Below are 18,678 nucleotides of genomic sequence, written 5' to 3'. Positions count from 1 at the left end.
GTTACCACTTTGACTAGTTGAATGTTTATTTTCAAAGACATTCTAAGTTATTTTGAGATAGTTGAGTAAAGTTGCATTTGTTTTCCTTTATTAATGCTTAAAATCTTCCATTGAGAGTTTAGCCAGGCGAATGATATTTTTGGGGCCAATAATGGTTCTCGAGTGCCAGTGAACTCCTAGGGTGTAGGCTCGGGGCATTGCCCCTAACCTTTTCTTATCTACTGTTTGATAAACCAGTGCCACCAATGAGATTGTCATCATAATGTACATCATTTTTCTTACACTTTTAACTGTAGAACTACCCAAATCTGTCTCACTTAAGTTCCTCTTCTTCAAAATTTTTAAACATATAAAACATGTCACATGGAGAGCAGAGAAATTCAAGAATTTTATATAGTTCAAAGTAAGATATCTTAAGATATACCCCCATAAAGATGATTCTCTAGTGATCTTATCTTTTCATTTTGCTTACAATTCTTCTTCTCTACAATTTTCGTTACTTGGCAGGCCCACACGTTGATGGCCATTTTTATCAGTGGGAGAATTAGCAATAACGTTCAAGCTTCTACTAATTGAGGTTCCCTTATGGTTTGACTTGATATTGTATGAGGACACTAGCTATACCTTCATGTTAGGTTTTAGTTTACGATAAATAATTTTTAATGATATGTTGTCAAAGGCTGATATTGCGTATCTTCTATAGGTCAAACTAAACCTAACATTTTCAATGTGAACACAGACATATACGTGAAAAAGAACTAAAATTATTAAAAGTTCAAAAATATTATCTAATTGTGAACATATAGTTTTAAATGTACAATGAGATTAACATTAAGGATCTTAAAGATTTAAGGTTGAACTTATCTTGTTTAAATCATAAACCTTAAATTCGTCTATGCATTGATGTCATAATTTTGATTTTCAATTTCTAGTAAGCAACTATGAGCATATTAAAATGAGAAACTTCTAAAGCCCCACAGAACTTAACACTCCACCTTTTAGTTTTTCAAACAACAAAACAATAACTTTTACATTTTATAGGGTAAAATAGCTTAGCAGGATACTCATGTTTTAGAAAAAGGAATATTGTTGTAACATCATACTCCACTAAATTTGCCTAAAATTTAAGGGCATTTTTGGAGTAGAATATTTACTTAGAGAAATGTGAAAAGAAAAACTTTGAAATATTTTGAAATAAGAGAGAGTTATACATCGTTATCAGATACTATACACTTATAACGATTTACATGCACGTGTTTACATAAAATTATGTGAATATAGACATAGATATGCATATATGTATATTTACATAGAATGCACACAAGTCTGGAAATTAAGATAATAAATTCAGAACTTATATCAAATCATATATGAAGTATTATAAAATTTTGCATGTATGTAAGTATATTTTATGTTGTAAATACATACACAATTATGCTTTATTAATAGTACAAGAATAGAAAAACAATCCAGTGCACATAGCATTGCAAACTGGAGAATATAGATGATTAATTATATGAAGAACAATATAAGGCAGTTACAATAAAAAAAAAGTATTCAAAATCTGCATTAGATATCAACAGAAATCATAGATTTTGTAGATCATCCATCCAAAACATGCAACATGAGTACTTAGTTCTACTTAGCTTCGAAAAAGAAAGAAAAAACATCCAACTTACTAAATAGAAAAAACCAAAAGACCATTGTTTTTCTAAGTTTTGCCGAATTAAAATATCTAACATCTTTCTATGTTTTGCTGAACTTTCTTGAATTTTGCCAAAATAACATGGTCTAGAAAGATCCCACTGAAATCAGTTCAGTGGGTCTGTAAAGTTGACTAGTTATAGTGGAGTTACAAAGTAATGCACAAATTCTCAATGTAAAATGGTAAATAACAACCACTTTCGTCTTGCAGATGGGGCCACTGTTCTAGATCTTGTTTTACTCTTTAGGGCAATGAATATGGTATATATGGCTACAATTTATTCTTGCAAGGTCCTCCCTGTCAAAATTGTCCTCCTAAGACACACAAAAAATCTTTAAATTAACTATGAACTTCATTGTCATCATTTTTAACTTGTTCATAGATAACTTTTCTTATAATAATCCATCACTAGCTTTCCTTATGTTGCAGTATTTCCCCACAAACTTTGAGACCCTTTCTTTCTTTCTTTTTATTATAGCTATTATCACATGGCATTTCTAAAATATCATGGGAAGGTTAAGTCTCAAGATTCTTGCATTCACTCTATGTACTCTTAAGGTAGTCTTTAATATCACATTCAAAGAATGGTATTATGGAATTAATCCGAGTCTTTAAGATGAAGCAGAAAAAATATAAAATACAAGAATTAATCCGAGTCCACAGAAACTACTGTGTGTCCTTAAGAAATTTAATCTCCTCACTGTACCCAAGGGTATGGATTAATTTCTCCCAAGATAAAACGGATTAAACTTGTTAAAGAAATAGCGGTACCTCAAACTTCTTTAACTTCAACGAACTTAAGAACAACAACAAGTCACACAGACTCAATCGATCGACACTTTGATTTTATTTGAGCGAAAAATAAATGCAGAGAAAGAAAAATTTTCAGTGGTTTAAAAAATCAAAAATTGACTTCCTTTTATAGCCATTTTCAGCAAGGAACATGTTTGTTCAATGAAATCTGTTCAGACCCATTTTATCCAGAAAGTTGTGTCTTTTAGAAAAAATAATAACTTTTCGGAAAATTGTGTCTCTTAGGAAAATAACGAATTTTTGGAAAGTAACGACTTTTCGGAAAGAGTAACAACTTTTCGGAATGTTACCGTTACCTGCAAATTTATAAGAGATAATTTTAACAGGATTTATTTGTTTTAACAAAAACTGATTAAATAAATTTTGTCCAAAAAATTTATCAATCACATCATTTGCCAAATCCAAAGCCAAAGCCGAAGCCGAGCGAGCGACGACGACGATGGCGCGAGGGGGCATCTTCTTCTTAGCTCTTTAAGAAGTAATGGAAGTGTTTCCTTCTATAAAGACAACAATTTCCCTTTCTTTTGCCGATATGGGAGAAATGACTTTTCATTTGCACTTTGCAAATGACTTTTCATTTTCCCTCCAAAGTAGTTCCCTTACTTTTCATATTCTTTTTTTTCTTTTCCCATTCACACTTGCTAAATCCCAACATCAACCTTTAACTACTTGTGTTTATATTTGTGATCCATTATTTTATAAACCAGACCCTTCAATGTAATCTTCATCATAATGTACATCTTTCTCTCTTATGTTCCTCATCTTAAAGAATCTTCCACTTCTGCACTACATGGAGACACAATGCAATCTAGATCTTGTCTGAATCGCTCTTTTTTTTTTTACATCTACCTGTTCCCACAGACTTGGAAACCCTTGCTTTTTTTTATTTCTAACAGTCGCTATCACGTCTCTGTTGTATAATATATTGAGTGGAAGTTGTGTATTAGGATTCTGGCATTAACTCTATTTCGTCTTAATTAAGGGAGTTTGTAATATCACATCCAAAGAATGTTTTTCTAGAATTTTTTTGCTAAATCCAAATTATTCAATGAACCAACCTTTAGCTTCTTGTGCTGATATTTATTTATTACCTTTTCGGACCCAATGCCTAGAAATCTTACCTTGTTTATAAAGCAAAAGAATCTATCAGAGCATTCATTGATTTTATTGGAGTCTTTCATTTTTTATAATTCGAACTCCTTCACCTCCAGGATCCAACATATTCTTTCTTTAGATAATTCGAAATTTCATTTGGTGATATGAGAAACATAATTCTCTTGAAAATAATGGGTTGAGACTAAAACATAGTTGCTTTAGCCGGGAATTCATGATTTTCTTTACCATGTAATTCGTGATTTTCACTATTGTGGGATTAATTTGAAGAGGATTAATTTCATAATCCTCTTCCACAAATTTATTAAGGGCCTTCTAGTAAATTTCCATTATCAAAAGTCATAATTGGTAATTTTCATTACCAAAAACACATGAGTCATTCTTAAAAAACCTATTTTCGAAATCCAACTATACTCACACGTTCCTTCAGAAAAATAGCTCTAAATCACAACTATCAGTTTTTGAAAGAAAAGAAATGCACAGAAATAAGAATGGAAGAAAACTTGAAGGATAATTTTTTTTATCGCAATACAAAACATTATTTTATTAACTAACAAAACACAAGTATTTACAGACTAAAAACAAGACTGAAATAGAAATCAACTCCAAAATCCTAGGTCTCTAACTTAATTGAAGTGTTGTAGCAAAAATATATGTAGTTATAAATCAAAGATTCAACAGATATAAAAAAAGATTCCAAGGACTTCAATATTAAACCTCATATGTATAGCTCTTAAGCTTCTGCATTATTGTCTTGAAGCTACATCTAGAAAGCTTGTATAGTGTTGGTATAAGCTCTATGATGCATTTGAGTAAACTCAAGGAGAGCAGGCCATGTGAAGTCAGGATATAGTTGAGGTTTTTTGTAGTCCACCAATTTAGTTGGTGGATTCACCACCTTATATTTGTGTGGACAAAGAGAGAACGAAAGTTATTTTCTAAGAGTCTAGTTTTTAACCACTACTCTAAGCAAACAATTTTTGTATCTACCATTTGATAGAACCTCCTGTATGCCAAATACCAAATATGTTATATTCATGTTGTACGACTAAGAATTCATAATGTATATCATTGCCCATCATGTGTAAATGTCTTATAATATTTTTCACCTATAAATGTATTGTTTGTCTAAAAATTGACTCTGTTTACATTATTTGCATGTTATAGATAATACATTACCTTATATTATAGTTCAAGTTGTTAGATTGTGGACCCTGATTAATATATATCTCAGGAGTTGTACATTGAGAAGGTGCTGAGCAGATTTAGGGTTAATGATGCTAAACCCAGGATTAATCCATTGACAAATCACTTTAAATTTTAAAAGGAGCAGTCACCCTAGACTGCCGAGGAGCGTGATCACATGGCACTTGTTCCATATGCTTCAACAGTTGGGAGTTTAATGTATGCTATGGTCTGCACTAGACCTGATATAGCACATGTAGTGGGAGTTGTTAGCAAGTACATGGCGAACCCTGGGAAAGAGCATTGGGAAGCTGTGAAGTGGCTTCTGAGATATTTGAGAGGTACATCCAGTACTTAACTTTGTTTTGGCAAAGGCAATGTGACTCTACAGGGTTTTGTGGATGCTGATCTTGGTGGGGATGTTGACTCGAGCAAGAGTACATTCGGGTACATTTACATCATAGGTGGAACAACAGTGAGTTGGATGTCCAGGCTTCAGAAGTGTGTTTCTCTTTCGTCTACTAAAGCTAAATATGTGGCAATAGCTAAAGCTGAAAAAGAGATGATATGGGTGGCAGATTATCTGGAGGACTTGGGAAAGAAGCAGAGCTAGAAGATTCTTTACTCAGATAGCCAGAGTGCCATACAGTTGGTTAAAAATCAAGTCTATCATTCGAAAACAAAGCACATCAGAAGGCGATACCATTTCACTCACAGCGCAGTGGAGGATGGTGATATGTGCTTGGAGAAGATAGAGGGTGCAAAGAACCCGACAGACATGTTGATGAAATGTGTTGATGTTGGGAAACTGGGGTTATGAAAAACCTCGGTTGGTCTTCTGTAGTTGTTGCTACAGATTTTTTCGGTGCGGTAAAGATGATGATAATGATGAGATTTTTTGTGAGAATGTAATTTTTGGATGACTGAATCAGTCTCCAAGTGGGAGAATTGTTAGGTTGTGGAGCCTGATTAATATATATAACTGTTTAGGCTTTACTATTTATTCTCTATTTATTTTCTGTAACAAAAAATACTCTGATTTATTAATATAAATATACCCCACCACCGTGGAAGTTTACTCACGGGGTGTTACCACGAAATATTGGGTTTTCTCTTTCTCTCATTAGATCTCTCATCTATTTCTCTTGAAAGTTCCTGTATTCTTCATTCATAAAGTGTGTGTGTGTGAATTCGATCCTAACAACTGGTATCAGAGCTAAGGAGATTCAACATGATCACTGAAGATGGATAGTTCAAAGCTTGGAATTGAGAAGTTTGATGGATCCAATTTCAGTTTCTTGAAGATGCAGATCGAAGATTATCTGTACCAGAAAGATCTTCACGAACCGTTGACCGGGGTGAAGCCGAAATCCATGACGGAGGAGAAGTGGAACCTTAAGGATCTCCAGGCTCTAGGGTTGATCCGGTTGAAATTCGTGAAGGATAAGACTACGTCCGGTCTGTTGAAGGCACTATCAAACATGTATGAAAAACCATCGGCAATGAACAAGTTATATTTTAATGCGTAGACTGTTCAATTTACAGATGTCTGAGAATGGATAAATTTCTGATCATATAAACGAGTTCAATATGATTGTGAGTCAACTCAATTCTGTGGATATTAATTTCGAAGATGAAATTAAGGCGTTGATTTTGATGTCATCTCTGCCCGAGTCTTGGGATACTATTGTTGATGCGATTAGCAGTTCTCGTGGATCTGAGAAACTGAAGTTTGATGAAATCTGTGATGTTGTTCTTAGTGAAAGTATTCACAAACGAGAAGTGGGAGATTCATCGAGCAGTGCTCTCAGCGTTTACCGAAGGGGGAGAAGTAAGACGAAAGACCAAAATCAACATGGTCGATCAAAATCAAAGAATCGAGGAAAATCCCTGAACAGATCAAACGTGACTTGTTGGAACTGTGGAGAAAAAGGGCATTTTCCGACGAACTATACAAAGACAAAGAAGAAACAAAATCAGAAATTTGGAGATGACAATAAATCTGTAAATTTAGCAGAGGACATTGGGGATGCTCTAATCCTTAGTGTAAACAACCCGGTTGAATAATGGATTTTGGATTCTTGTGCATCTTTCCATTCGTCTACAAGCAAGGAGTTGTTCCAAAATTTCAAATCTGGAAATTTTGGAAAGGTGTATCTTGCTGACAATAAAGCCTTGGAGATTGAAGGAACGGGAGATGTTTGCATAATGACCACCTCCAGAAACCAGTGGACATTGGAGGATGTCAGCTATATTCCTGAGCTCAAGAAAAATCTGATCTCTGTTGGTCAGTTGGATAGCACGGGATATGCAGAAGATTTTAGGATGGTTCGTGGAAGTTTGTAAAAGGTGCTATGCTAGTAGCTCGTGGCACCAAATCTGGAACCTTGTACACCAATGCAGGGTGTATTAACATGCCCACTGTTGCTGAAGGTGCTTCCGGTTCATGTCTGCGGCACAACAGACTTTGACACATGGGTGCTAAAGGAATGAAGATGCTGGTTGCAAAAGGAGCATTAGAGGGTCTGAATTCTGTTGATATGGGTCTTTGCGAGAGCTGTGTTATGGACAAACAGAAAAGAGTAAGCTTCACAAAGACTCCTAGAGAGCCAAAGAAAGTGCGGTTGGAAATGGTCCATATAGATGTTTGGGGACCATCTCCAGTATCATCACCTGGAGGATCCAGATTCTATGTTACATTCATGGATAATTTCAACAGGAAGGTATGGGTTTACTTCTTGAAGCATAAGTCTGATGTGTTTGCAACTTTCTAGAAGTGGAAAACTGAAGTTGAGAATCATACCGGTTTGAAAGTCAAATGCTTAAGGTTTGACAATGGAGGAGAGTATGAAAAATCAGAGTTCAAGGCATTCTGTGCAGCTGAGGGAATCAGATTGATGAGAACAGTTCCTGGTAAGGCAAGGCAGAATGGAATTGTTGAGAGGATGAACAGAACATTGAATGAACGTGCAAGGAGTATGAGGGTACATTGTGGGCTGCCCAAAACATTTTGGGCGGATGCTGTGAGCACAACTGCATACTTGATCAACAGGGGACCATTAGTTACTTTAGGGTTCAAGATTCCAGAGGAGGTGTGGACAGGAAAAGAACTCAAGTACTCACACTTGAGGACTTTTGGTTGCACTGCTTATGTTCATGTTGATCCAGAAAAGAGAGACAAGCTTGATGCCAAGGCTGTGAAGTGTTACTTCATAGGCTATGGTTCTGATTTGTTTGGTTACAGGTTTTGGGATGACAAGAACAGAAAGATCCGGAGATATTGTGACGTGACATTTGATGAGTCTACCCTGTACAAGGACAGAGAGCAGAAGGTTCTAGAGATTGCAAAGCAAGTGGGAGTTGAGGTTGAGTTGGAGAAGAGTAACCTCAGAGATGTTGAACCAGATACTCAACCAACTCCTACTGAAGAATCTGAAGTGGAGCAAGTTACACATGAGCAGGTGTTAAAGAGATCATCCAGAACCATGAGGGCACCAGATAGGTATTTACCTTCATTACACTATCTATTGCTGACTGATGAGGGGGAACCAGAGTCTTTTGATGAGGCCTACAGGTGGAGGATTAGATCAAGTAGGAGCAAGCCATGGATGATGAGGTCACTTGAGAAGAACGACACATGGGTGTTTACTGAGTTACCTGCAGGGAAGAGAGCTTTGCTGAACAAGTGGTTGTTCAAAATCAAGACTGAGCCAGATGGCAAAAGAAGGTTCAAGGCTCATTTAGTGGTTAAAGGATATTCACAAAGGAAAGGTATTGATTATGTTGAAACATTTTCTCCTGTTGTAAAATTAACTTCTATTCGAATTCTGTTGAGTATTGTTGCATCGGAAAATTTGCATCTAGAGCATATGGATGTAAAAACAACATTTTTACATGGAGATCTGGACAAAGAGATCTGTATATAGCAACCAGAATGATTTGTGGTTCCAGGCAAGGAATACATGGTGTGCAAGCTCACCAGGAACTTGTATGGACTAAAGCAAGCACCAAGGCAGTGGTACAAGAAGTTTGACTCCTTCATGACCAAGAGTGGATTCTGCAAAAATGAAAAGGATCCTTGTTGTTACTTCAAGAAATACACTGATTCATATGTCTTTCTACTCTTGTATGTGGATGATATGTTGATTGCAGGATCTAGTATGAGGGAGATTAACAATCTGAAGACAAGGTTGTCTGCAGCGTTTGAGATGAAAGATTTGGGTCCAGCGAAGTAGATTTTGGTAATGAAGATTTCTCGGGATAGATCTACTGGAACTTTAAATCTATCTCAGGAGTTGTACATTGAGAAGGTGCTGAGCAGATTCAGGGTTAATGATGCTAAACCCAGGAATAATCCATTGGCATATAATTTTAAATTGTCAAAGGAGCAGTCACCCAAGACAGACGAGGAGCGTGATCATATGGCACTTCTTCCATATGCTTCAGCAGTTGGGAGTTTGATGTATGCTATGGTCTGCACTAGACCTGATATAGCACATGCAGTGGGAGTTGTTAGCAGGTACATGACGAACCCTGGGAAAGAGCATTGGGAAGCTGTGAAGTGGCTTCTGAGATATTTGAGAGGTACATCCAGTACTTCACTTTGTTTTGGCAAAGGCAATGTGACTCTACAGGGTTTTTTTGGATGCTGATCTTGGTGGGGATGTTGACTCGAGCAAGAGTACATCCAGGTAAATTTACACCATAGGTGGAACAACAGTGAGTTGGATGTCCAGGCTTCAGAAGTGTGTTTCTCTTTCATCTACTGAAGCTGAATATTTGGGAATAGCTGAAGCTGGGAAAGAGATGATATGGCTGGCAGATTATCTGGAGGAATTGGGGAAGAAGCAGAGTGAGAAGATTCTTTACTCAGATTGCCAGAATATCATACAGTTGTTTAAAATCCAGTCTATCATTCGAAAACAAAGCACATCAGAAGGCGATACCATTTCACTCTCAGGGTAGTGGAGGATGGTGATATGAGCTTGGAGAAGATAGAGGGTGCAAAGAACCCGACAGACATGTTGACGAAATGTGTCGATGTTGGGAAACTGGGGTTATGCAAAACCTCGGTTGGTCTTCCGTCGTTGTTGCTACAGATGTTGCGGTGCGGTAAAGATTTTGATAATGAAGAGATTTTTTTTGAGAATGTAATTTTTGAATGACTGAATCATTCTCCAAGTGGGAGAATTGTTAGGTTGTGGAGCCTGATTAATATATATAACTTTTTAGGCTTTACTATTTATTCTCTGTAAAAAAAATACTCGGATTTATTAATATAAATATACCCCACCGCCGTGGAAGTTTACTCACGGGGTTTTACCACGAAATATTAGGTTTTCTCTTTCTCTCTCTAGATCTCTCATCTCTTTTTCTTGAAAGTTCCTGTATTCTTCATTCATAAAGTGTGTGTGCATGAATTCGATCCTAACACAAGTGTGTAATTTTTCATACCATATACGTGTTGGCTATGTTAACCACATATCTATTGAAATTTTGAGGGATGGAATACCATTTGTTGTCCACAAAAACCTGAAGTCCAATAATGCAATCTTGATGGAGAACTGTTAATGGGGTTGGATCATAGTGACATCTTGTTTCGAAGGTGAGCTCTGGTTTCTGTTACTTGGGATAGTAGTTGAGTCTCATTTTGAATTAATTTTATTCAAAAAACTCTTTAATGTTGTTTTTGTGTACATCTACGATTATCCGTCAGAGTTCCATGACCCTAAGAGAAAGTGTACTCATGGAATTGGAATATTATTGATAAACATTCCTGTGTAATTAAAGTTAAAAAAGGTTAATTCATTTATATAAAAAAATAGATACTCTTTTTCTTTCAATTTGTTTTTTTTTTCTGATTTTGATTTGACATGAAGTTTAAAAAAGTAAAAAAAGACTTTTGAATACAGTAGTTTTAGAAAAAACATAAGTAGAATGTACAAGAATATCATTTAGTTTAGTGGTCTTAAACTTATCTAGCCAAAAAAGGAAAAAAAACATGTTTTTGAAAGATACAAAAAAGAAAAGTTCGACAAACAAATTGAAAGAGAGTACTTACATAGTAAATTTGCCATACCCGAGATTGTTAAAACTTTCACCCAATGACCTTTGGAAATACTCTTCAACTATGTGTGATGAGTCTTGTTTTGCAGAGTATCGTAAAGAGAGTCTCTTTCCAAGGCAACTCTGAAGAAAACCTTCTAGTAAAGCTACTGGCATTGCCACAATGCACATAAATTTTCCTCTGAGCTTTTTGTTTTCTCAGAGAGAGGCATGTAAAATAATGTATCCATGTAACGATGAACACTGGAGATGAGATTGGCATAAACTCTGTGGTTCTCTACAAGAAAGAAACCATGACTCCTCCACGCTTCATCAACAAGCTTAGATTCTTGTTGAGGTGTGACAGAGTAACTAAAAAGAAACACTGGAATTCAATAAGGGGAAGATGAAGTACTTGTGCTACATAACAAGGCTTCTCGTTTTTTGACCATATATATTGTGTGGAAATTTTGGACTAATTTTTAATATGAAATGCATCAAAAATCAATGTTTTTCCGCACAAACAACATGGGATTTCCATTTGTGATTATACTATCGTTGGTAATTCTAAGCAAGAGTTTGGTTCTTCTTTCGTGTGCAATACGTCATAATTGGGAAAAGGAAGTAGAAGTAGTTCATTGCCAGGAGCCAAAATTTAGGATTATATAGGGATTAAGAATGCTTTAAATTTTTATAGAAGTTCATATGTTGTTTGAATTAGATTTTAAAGAAGAAAAAACTTTCAACTATATATTTTATCATATATTTTGAAAAGTTTCCTTAAAAAGTTCTCAACTGTCAAAAACGGGTCCGAACAGTTCGTTGAGAAGGGCTTAATAGTGCTTAAATTTGTGGATGGAGAGTTTTCTTATATTTTGAATCAAATTTTTTAAAAAGAAAATATTTCTAAAGATATTTTTGACCATAGATTTCAAGTAAGAGTTTGAAATTTTTTCCTTAAAAAGCTTTGAAGTATAAAAATGGGTCCAAATAGTTTGCTAAGAATGACTGAATAATGCTTAAAATTGGGGTATAGTTCTGCAAATATCTATAGATTATATCATACATATAACTAGAGATACTTAAACAAATTTTCCTATTTACTTTCCTTAGATAAATTTCCATATATACCTACAAATAACTTATATTATTAAAATAATACTATGGTAAAACATCACTAAATTTATATGAGTGAGATTACAAAATATTATTATTATTATTTTAGATGTATTATTTAGTACATAAATTATTATTTATTAATGTCACACCCTAAAATTTCAGATTGTGATGGTACCTACGACGTCCCACAAGTAGGTAAGCTTAACACATAGCCTGGAACTAAAAACTGAGGGCTACTACACGGGAGAAAAAAATAATAATAAGAAGGAAAAATAAAAGAGAGAATCAAATCAAGACAAAATCTAACCCAAGACTTGGTATCAACCGGTATTTGACAAACTATTAAAAATAAGAGTAAAATAATAATAAAATAATACAATACTATCTCAGTATCCAAATTAAAGACTAGTCCTAGTCCAAAATAGAGAGAGAGCGGGACAACTCTGAATATCAAGAGCTCACCTAAATTTCTAAATCCAACAGCTGCACCGCAGGAGACCAATATGAACGACTAGAACCCGTACTTTGATCTGCAGGGTGTACAAGTGTAGTATTAGTTCAAACAAGTAGAACTCAGTAGTAGGACTGGGCATTCGATTAGTTCGGTTCGTTTTGCGAAATTTAGTTCGGTCTTTTGGTTTGCAGTTTGATGAAAATTCTGATCAAAACCGAACTGAAATATATTCGTTTTAGTTCAGTTTTTATAGTTTGGTTTGATTTATTTCAATTTGATTTTTTTGGTTTGAGTATTATCCTTATGAGCCTTTGTTTAATAATAAATTAAAATTTAAATTATATCAATTTTAAAAAGAAATAAATTTTCAATGTGATTTTAAGGATTGAGGGCTCTGGCTTCACACATCAATAGTCGGCAATAGAAAAAACTGACCAAACTCAAAATGTCGAGATACAAGAAGATTGTGCAATGGGTTCATATTTGGTGAATTTAGGCATTTATCTATTCAGAAATTGGGTGACCTTTTTATTTTACCTTTTAATGGGCTAACATTTGGATTAGGCTGACATTTGAATTGGATTTGTTTAAAATTATAAATGTATCAAATAAATTTGTTTTTTCGGTTAATTAAAAAAATAAATAAAATAAAATCGAAAATCAAACCAAAGTACCAAATTTTTAAAATTAAAAATCAAAACCGATCGATCGAATCGAAATCGAAATTAAAAAAAAAGGTCGGCAAGTTTTTTTCGGTTTGAACAAATTATGCCCTACCATACGAAGTAGTTATAGGAAGACAGAGCTCCTAAGACAAAATAACCATAAATAACATGTAAGAAAGGAGCATATATAACATATAACTAATAGAACAACTTGAATATTAACATAAGAAACAAACTTATGCAAAGAACAAAGAGTAAATGAAGCAGATAAAGGAAGTACAGGAGAATCATGGATGTGCTAGCCCATCAACCTAAACATGAAAAGTCCCTACTAAAGGGAGACAAACTATCCCAAAAGTATAGTATCTGAAACAATCATAGATATAGAGTAAGAGAAAAGATGGCTATTCCAAACTAAACCTTCACTAAATAATAAACAAGGGGAACTAGGGCAGTATCTACCTTCAAAAAAAGAACCACCCTTCATACTACCAAAATCAAGAAAATAATCAAACAATAACATTTTTGCGCCCTATGTGCTAAGAACATGTACAAAAAACTAAATCCGTACGGCCCCTAATGACTATAAGATAAGCACATCAATCAATGATGTTGGTGTTATGAAATTCATAGTGAATTAGAGTTATGAAATAACACCAGTAGTACAATAGTGCCATGATATATACACTATCCCCTCAGTCTCATAATGCAAGGTAGGACCTATGCACACCTCTTTCTTATTTTTCAATGGGCCACATAAACAAAGGAATCCGTGGGGGAGTCCGGAGTGTCCATGTATACCTTCCTGATCCCGATCTTGGAACATTGAGTCAGCTAGTCTGACTGGAGATAGTAAACATAACCATAATAGTATAGAAAGATCGGGAAACTTCTAGACCAGTAAAGTAAATATGAACACATGCCAGAGGCCTAAAATCTCTAAAAGTAAATGCATCCCAGATGCCTCTAAATATGAAAATATAAGACCATCCAGATCATCTAACCCTCAAATTCATTTGTACAATAGTAAATGTAGTAGAACCCCTCTATAAAAGATCAATTTGAAAAGTAACCGGGTTAAACCCCCGCACTCTACAAAGTATGTTGAGAAAAAATGCATACACTAGATCGTACAGTGAGTCATATGAGCATGAGGATATCAATGCAATGTATGCCATTACCAGCATCTAAGAAACACATTCACCATCACAAATAGGATATATATCAACCATCTTTCTCATAGAGTATAAGAACTAATATGGGATCCAACTAGTCCTCGACTAGTAGAGCAAACCCAATCTAAGAACAACTTCATAATGAAAATATAAAATATAAGGATAAAATATAACTTATTTAAAGGTACTAATCGCAACGACTACCCACAAGGTACCAATAAAAAATTTAAGGAGATTAAAAGTACTAAACTAAGGAACAAGAAAATAATCACTATTAAACCAAGGATTTAACAATTCTAAACAGAGAAAGGCTTGGGCAGGAATCAAAGATAAGGATAAGGGAGATAAACCTAACCCACCACACATAATCACTACTCACATGCAATAAATGATAAAAATCATCTAAGAAAGCTCAATCAAAGAACAAGCAAAGTGTTGCCTATCTTGAAGCTAAACATGCGTGCTTTTAAAAAATTGAACTAGATCACTCCTTATTAAATCACCTTTGATCACCGCCACACTGGAAATTAATTGATCACAATGCAAACATATACATTTAGACACCAAAATTGCAATAATTGGAGATGGAACCAAAATCTAGTTGAATGAAAAAGTGGGAGCCATACCAAAAATCTCAAATCGACTCTATTTATAGGTTCTGATTTTTTTACAAGATATATTTCAAAAGATGGGACACAATTCGATGCTTGAAAAGGGAGAAAACAACAAATGCAATTAGACACCATAAAAGATCACAAAAGAGGGTCGGGAAGCCTCTTTCGAGAAGAATGTACCTCAAATAGTCCAACCCGCAGAAATGTTAATAACGAACAAGATGCTTCTCGAATAACCCAAATCAGATCTTCCTAGCTCAAGAAATTGAAGTTTCAAAAAAGGGAAACAAATGAGATTTAATCCTTGTGATCTTCGCAAAAACTGCCAAAATTTTGCTTACGGGGACATTGCTTAAGCGACTGGGCTGGTCGCTTAAGCAACTCACACTTAAGAGGGGCCAACACCTTAAGCGACTCCTGTCCCCTGGTGCTTTTTTATTAAGCGATGAAGGATCACCAAAAGCGAGTGCACCAGCAGCTGAAACCAGAAAATTGTCTTGATGTTCCCAAACTTCGAACAAGCCCTCGAAATTCATTTGGAGTCCAAAAAACATAAACCTAAAGTGAAAACCCCTTTGAACGATATTTGAGAATCAACAGAATCAATTAAACAACCATCCAAAGAAATTTCATTAAAATGTTGAAAGAGTCAAACTCTTAACAAAGAAACACAAACAAAACACCATAATCTAGAAACTCAACCTGAAAGTCTCGGGAACTAAAACAAATGTCATTCTATACCACACTCAACATTACAGAGCTTACTAGACTAATGGAATTGGATTCAGAGCATGTTTATTGAGAAAGTTTACCATAGTAAAACTTTAGGTAAAAGTTAAAAACTATAATGCCTAATTATACCAACTCCAAATGGAAGCCTCGAAACCAAAACCAATCATCACACTAGACCAAAATGGACCTTCCAGAGGTAATGAAACTGACAAAATGCTAATCCGCCACCAGAATATCTAGATGTTGACTAAAGTTTACTCTTTCAACCTTAAAGTCTGCAAAGTAAGAAATTCGCACCAAACCCAACCAAACATGTTACGAAGCGTTCCACCAAATTAAGCACCACACCAAAGCCAAAAGGAAGCTACAGAAAGGGGGAAATGGTAAAAACATGTGAAATAATCGAAATGACCCTCGAGGGTCATTAGATTAAATACCACAAGAAGGGACTTTGGTCCGCTAAAGTCAAGGAAATGAAAGAACATATGGTCTCCAAAGATAAGGAAACAAGGCCCCTAGCTTTGCCAAATCAATACATACCCTCTCGATTCAGGCAACACCAACTGAGAACTCAGACTATTAGGAATTACATGAATCCACGATATTACACCAAAACTCAAAGTGCAACCTAACTCTTTCCTTTGAAAGTGCTTCCGCTAACCCTAAAAAAACTCAACTGAACGCATCAGAACAAAAGACAAGAGAAAATGTCCAACATCTCACAAGTAGGATTATCCGATTCAAACTCCAAACCAAACACCTCATAGATTTCACGGATTTCTTCCAATATGTAACCTTATCAAAAATTTTAAATACCATCTAAATATTTCCCACATATACATGCAACAAAACTAAGATAAACTCCAACAATAATCTTTTTTAGATGATCCTATGAGAAAATTGAAGTAATATGGAGATTAAAGTTAGTTGCAATAGAGACAAATGCTATGAAATTATGAATCTCACACCGAATGAGACTATGAAAAAACCTTCATATTCTAAGAAAAATTGAGCTGATACATAAAGGAAAATAACATCCAATATATCATTATCAACATAGCGAAACCAAACCACCGCAAGATAGCAACATTAAAACATATATACCTCATATCCTGAAACAAGTGAACAATGTCGACCCACAAATTAATTTGACTCTACCTTGAAGGTGAGCCTTTCTGATAGATCCCAAACTCTAGAAAAACCAAAATTGAGAAGCTAACAATGAACACCACCATATATAACTCAATTCATAAGCATGACTTCTTATGTAACACCCCTAAGATACTAGACCATGATTTACATGTCGATACATAATTGGTTAATTACTATAAGGTGTTTTATTCTCATTTTAGGAACTTGAAATTTTGTGATAATTTTAAATGTGCCTAACATAAGTGTTATCATAATTTAAGGTATTCTATGGGGGTATTTATGTAATTTGACTACTTAGAATTATAAGTAAATCGAAAGTATTGACATCAAGTATATACATATAGGTGTATATGTATGCATTTTGGGCAGCACACAAGTTTTCGGCAGCACCTTTTTGTGACATCTATCCATGTGATGAGGATCATTTGTGTAGCTATATATTTCACGCCTCCTCTTGTAAATTTTGTATAACTTGAAGTATAAGAACCAAAGAACATTATCTAAAAATATTTTCTTTAAAATCAAGAGAAACTCTAGCTCCTTTGGCTGAAATTCGACACACACACTTCATCTTTGTAAGTGATAAAGAATTTATTTTAATACTGTTAGTGTTTAGTAGTTTAATCATATCTCGTTCAATATAAATTTGTTTACCATGAGTAAATATTATTTTGATAAATAATTCGTAATTCTACAACATTTATGGTTATGGAGATCTCTAATTTAGCGGTTATGGATTCCACATATGGGACACAACATACGACTAGTTCTGTCCAACTTCTTGAATTAGAAATTCTGTCTTTTCAACTGTTAGTGTTTTTATTATCTCCTTTTGCACAAAACATATTTTGAGGTTATTATTTATTTTTTGCAAGTTTAATAGATGTACCGACATATTTTATGAAGGATATAATGTCCATTTTTTCCATTTTCTCTTTCAAATCTTAGTTGCAGCATGAGACACTAAGCTGACTATAATCACTGTACAAGGAGCAATAGTCGTATTTGTAAAGGATAAGCATACTTGTGATGGTTACCCTAATTTAATTCGACATTTTTGAGATACTAGGAACTAAAGAAGTTATTAATTGCATTTTAAAGGTTTTATGTACTCCTGAACAAGTTGAGGACCTTCATTCGTTGGTTGGTCTACAGTTTCAAATTTTGAAGTCATGTTGGACTATTTCTTTGCTAAAGTGTTGAGGTTTGTGTATAAACTTGTACTTGTACTATTATTACCTGCTGGTTTATCTGAAATTTTATCTTGGTATCTTGGTTACCTCTTGTCACTTGGCATTGTCGTGTTGTTCTCGTTTAAGACGTTAAAGCCTCTTGTGTAACTCGCCCTCTTGTACGAATTGTTTGATCAATTAACCATCTTCAATTTGGATTTTTAGTTTGTCTTAAGTATGGAATTTTTCCATTTTAAGTACAAACTAGAAAGCCATTTTAATGTGGTTCTTGGTTCTCTTGTTTATTAGGCTTTGACCCTTCTTGATACAGGGGGTCGACCCCTCTTGATACCTGCTCGTGCTTTGTGTGATGACATGATGTATATATTGGGCGAGTCTTGTTATTGAACCTCTTGGAAAATTTTATTATGAACGTTATTGACATTTGGAGCTTTAAATATCCAACTTGATACTCTTTCTATATTATTTACTTTGTTTACTGACTATATTTCAATCATGCTTCCCTTGACTTCAGAATGATGAATTGGTGAATCTAACGACTCCGGATCTATAGTTTTTACACCACTAAGTTATATGCTTATCCATAGTTGTTTTTATCGTATGGAATGATCAAGAGGACTCTTGAAGTTGGTCATTGAAGAAGAATATTTTGAAAGCCTTAAGGAAGATCACACTTTCATATAGGCATATATATATTTTGTATAAACCTTGGG

The 18,678-nt window shown here is 34.7% G+C and overlaps 1 pseudogene; it reads right to left on the bottom strand.

Annotated features, from left to right (window-relative positions):
• Positions 1-4,397: 4,397 nt before the first annotated feature.
• On the bottom strand, positions 4,398-15,424 carry LOC107001259 (annotated as a pseudogene).
• Positions 15,425-18,678: the final 3,254 nt, after the last annotated feature.

This window comes from Solanum pennellii, chromosome 10 (genome assembly GCF_001406875.1).
Source record: "Solanum pennellii chromosome 10, SPENNV200".
Taxonomy (NCBI): domain Eukaryota; kingdom Viridiplantae; phylum Streptophyta; class Magnoliopsida; order Solanales; family Solanaceae; genus Solanum; species Solanum pennellii.
The sequence above is the reverse complement of the archived record's forward strand: the minus strand, read 5'-3'. Positions and strand labels throughout refer to the sequence as shown.